This window comes from Buceros rhinoceros, unplaced genomic scaffold, assembly GCF_000710305.1.
Source record: "Buceros rhinoceros silvestris isolate BGI_N320 unplaced genomic scaffold, ASM71030v1 scaffold5952, whole genome shotgun sequence".
Lineage (NCBI taxonomy): Eukaryota > Metazoa > Chordata > Aves > Bucerotiformes > Bucerotidae > Buceros > Buceros rhinoceros.
The window spans coordinates 22,600-27,190 of record NW_010397044.1 but is presented as its reverse complement, the minus strand read 5'-3'; positions in this window follow the sequence as shown (position 1 = coordinate 27,190).

The window sequence follows — 4,591 nt, the reverse complement described above, 5'->3', positions numbered from 1 at the left end:
CTGATAAGAGCTTGAATCCTCCCGTGTTCAAGGTATAAAAGCTGTTGCCTGTGGAATTTTCCTTCTAAGTAAGAAAAGTTCCACGAGCAGGAGGATTTTGTTAAAATGTAGCAGCATCTGGTTCTCATCTTGGAAATCAGTCATTTACCCAATTTTCTAAGACTGAGACACAAGAGGTCAAATGGCTTCACTTCAGACACCGAGTTGGTGGATCAGGTTGATTTACATCTCAAGGTGCTCTTAGTTCTCTCCTTTGCTCAGCAGATGTTACAAACTGATCTAAAACATAGTTTCCAGCATTAACGCAGTATTGCCTGCCTCTTCTCCTGAAAACTACGCACACCCATGTATTAAGACTCTGTAAGATCACATCACAGTGTTTTCCCAAGCCTGAATATGTTTGCCGATTAGATACGTGTGCTGGATTTAGCCAAATCCCCACTTAAGTGCTGTACTCTATGTATCTAGGCTATTTGCACAACAATTTTTGTTGTGAATCTGGAATAACAAGCACAGCTCTTGGCAGAGTTCTGCATGGCAGAAACACTTTATGTCCTCATGTAAAAGTATGTAAGCTTTTCCGGAGGGAAAAAACAAAAGAACAAATTAGTTAATTTGTCGATGGTTCTCCTGGCAATTCAGGAGTAACCAGGAAAGGTAACTGGAGAGATTCAGAGCTGTTACTTTTGCTGCACTTTTTGTAATACATGTTGGGCAGCTCTTGGACCATTTCACCTGACTCCTTTGGTCCCAGCCCACTCTCAGTTTAGGCACCAGCAAAACTTGCTGGTTTGGTCCTTGCCAGAACCAGCTCGCCCATCTGGCTGGGCTCTGCCGGCAGACCTCTCCCTGGGTGGGCTGCAGGGGGGAGCAGGGCTGGTGGCAGTGGGGAGCAGGATGAAATGCCAAAAGCTGCCCCAAAGCAAGGCAGGCATTACTCGAGCCTCAGGCAGGGTTTAGACGAGGCACCTCTGCGTGGGTGCAGTCACCATGGGCATCTCCTGCTGGCTTCCTCCTGCTGCAGGGGACCCTCCTGCTTGCAGCCCAGAGCCCGCTGCCGTAGGCACTGTGCAGGTATTTCCAATGCAAAGCATCCAAAAGGCAGTTGCTACCCTAAAGAGTTTAAAATTGAATCACTTGAGAGGAAAGCTTTGGCTCAGTTATGGTAGTGGTTATCGCAACTGGAGCCCTATGTTGGGTTGTGACAAAATCACCTATTGCAAAAACAAGTTAATTACACTTCTGGGTTATTTGTGAGTGGAATTAGTTCTTTCCTGTTTGCTGAAACGAAACGCAAGACCTAAGCAATGCAGTTTGCCGTGCTGTTCAAACAGTGAAGCACGTCCAGCGGCACTGCTACCCAAACACACTGTGGCTCTGCATGGTAAGAAGGGCACACACACTGTTAGAAAACAGAAGAATGCAATAAAATCGGTACTGACTCAGAGAGCTGGCCTTGCTTGGAACCACGACTTAGCTTGATAAGCATCTTCTCCTACTCTGCTTATTTCAATGTGTTACTGAGCACTTCTATAAAGCAGGGGTTTAAAATACCCTCATATTATTCCTTTTTTTTCTTCCCTTTGGTACCCAAACTCAACCCTCAGCTGCAGTGGACCCAAAGCCATGCCAACAAACATAGAGGACTTCCATCAGTGGATCTGCAAGCAGGGCTTGTACCCACACATCAAAACTTTGTGTTATTTTAATACCTTTTTTTTCTTTTGTTTTTTTTTCAGAAAGGATATGAAAATCATACAGATTCTAGCAGGACAGTGGTTCATGCTGAGCCAGCAAATAATTTTCTAGTCATATTTTGAACGACTCTTGGAACATAACTTAGCTCTGCATGTACAAACTAGGCCATAAAAAAAAAAAAAAGAAAAAGAAAAAAGAAAAGGTGGGGGAAAAGGCACAAGGCCCTTTGTCCTCTCTGGAATTTGTTTAAAACCTCAGGGATGAATAAGGCACTTTAACCCAGCCTGGCTATAAATAGGAAGCAGCACCTTAGGCTCTGTGTGAACTAGGGAATTCAGATGTGTCACCTCAGTTGATCACACTTGAGGGGCACAGCTTCAATCTGAGATGTGTTCCTGTGCTAAAGGGTCATTAGAGGTAACTGAGGGCAGCGGCTTTGATCTATAGAGAGACCTTTTGCTAGACGGAAGGTGCTGGGTCCAACAGGAGTCAAATGGCTGCTTTGCCTTTGCTCGTGTTTTCTGTTTGAGCTTTAAGCACCAAGTCCTCTTACTGTTTAGTGTTCCAAACAGCATCGTAATTTTTTTCTTGTTCCTACTGGAGCAAAAGTGGTTTCGTCACAGTGAGAGTGACTGTTCATCCCTGTGGTTCCTTGAGAGCTTCCTGGTGGAAAAGCGAGCTGCTCTTCCATCTCTGCAGAGATCCCTTGCAGGATGGGATGAGCTCGTGCCCCACCAAGAGCTGCTGTCCTTACACCTCTGGGCTGCACCACTTGGCCAAATGATCCAAAACCATGGTGGACAGGAATATCTGAGATTTAGAGAAACCTCTTCTGCAGCAGGGCCCAGCCCTTGGGCTCATGAGGAAGGGGGCGATGAGCTGCCTCATCTGTATGTGTGTCCTGCTAGAGAACAGGAGGGCTAATGGCTGGACATGGCCATTAAGAATTAAAAAAATTAACCATGCTGCTTCCAGAGCCAGCACACTCCACAGCTACATGAAGAGAATTTTTGTGTCCAGTTTACTTTGTTTTCCTCTGTTGTAAAATTGGGTAAAAAAAGCTAGTTGCTTCCCCCCACACCCCAAGCCGGGAGTTAAAGACCAGTATCAGTGAAATGGCACCCGAGCTGCTTATTTTCAGCCCAGTTTTCAGCCCGGCAAGTTTATCTTGCTCTGCTCCTCTGTTTTCAGTTGTAGTTCTGTACTTGCAAGACCTCACCAACCTGAAGAGCTAATCTGGGAGGATGTATGGGGCTGCCAAGGGAAGGCTGAGTTGATAGGAGAGGTGTCTGTGCTATTTCTTCCTGATCATCAATAGTTAACAGCAACAATAAATTATTCTTAGGTTTCCAGCATCATGGTATAGAGAGCTTTCCCCAGCTCCAGGGTCTGGCTGTACGTTCCAGCAGCATCTCAGTCCCAGGGGGTTTCATGGCTTCATCGCCTACTGAATAGTAATGCGTAGGGGTGCAGTTGTCAGGGCTATAGAGGACGTGTGTGTATGTGACAATACCCAACCCATGTTTCATAAATTGAATGACTAATTCATAAGGAGAATTTGTCACTCTCCAGGAGTCATGCTGAAGCTGAATGCTGGCTTGATTGCAAACATCCATTTAATGGCTGGACTCACTGCAATCACGGGCATTTTAAACAGATTTCCTTTGGTTGTGTGGGCACCAGTTGTCAGGCAGGATGAAAAGATCCTTGTGCTTTGTAGCATAAGGTCTGGGGTCTGAAAGCTGAGCCTGAGGAGAATAGCTCCTGCTTTGTGTCCCCACCTCCCTGGAGGCCCCCTCTCCTCCACTCCTGGCTGGGCTCATGAAGGGTCTTCAGAAGGGAAGTCTGCTAAGGTTAGATGTGAAGTTTTTGGACTCTTCATGGCAGAAATATTGGAGAAAATGGAGGGAAATGTTTTAACAGCATTCTTAAAGGAAAATTGAAAGTTTTTAATGTTTCAAATTTTTTTTCCAATTTTTTTTCTTAAGAGAGAAAAAGAGGAACTTTGTTAAAATCCTAGTTTCAAAGACAAAGCGAAGAAGTGTACCCTGCTTTAATTTGTGGTGGAAGAATTGCATATGAGTAGAAGCTTTTATAACGTGAATGTGAGGGATGTGCTGTTTGTTATGGGAGTCATGGCTCCCTGAGGCTGCCAGAGATTACCTTTCTCCACAAAAGAATTCACACAAATACTGGATTTGGAAGAAAACTATGATAAAAACACAAATTAGGATTGATTTGATTTAGACGTGACAGTTTTCATTTTAATGTCATAAAAGCCAGTTTCCATCTTTTACTAGTTATTTAAATAAAGGCTAATTCCACTGAAAATGTTCTTTGCTCCTTTAGACAACAGTGTCAAGCAGAATACCTCTAAAAGAAAGAACTACCAAGCAGATGTCTGATTAAATAAAAATGTCTCATACTATGTCAGTGGCATAACATTAAATGAAGCTGAGGATCCAGTGGATTTAGTTTTCAAAATATAAATGTTAGGAGCAAGACAACAGTGTTCCCATGCTCATCCTATATAATTAATTACAGATTAAACTCTCCCTGTTTTCAGGCTCCAGGAAAGAGAACAGCGAGGACTCAGCACAGATCTCACAGCAACATAAAATTGGAACCAGTTGAAATTGCATCCCCTGGAGTCATCAGGTAGCACCCATTGCATACTTAGGTGGCCGGACACTGTACACCATGCAGGAAAACCCCAGGACAGGACAGCTACTAGGGAGGTGAGAAAGCTGGTGTCAGTCCCTCTGCCACCCCACCCCCAGGGTAATATATGCTGGGACAAGAGATTTTCCATGGTGCATGGAAACTCCAGTACTGAGTGACTTTGGGCATCAGGTTTGCAAGAGCTGCAGTGCCAAAGCTGGGCTCACTGCCT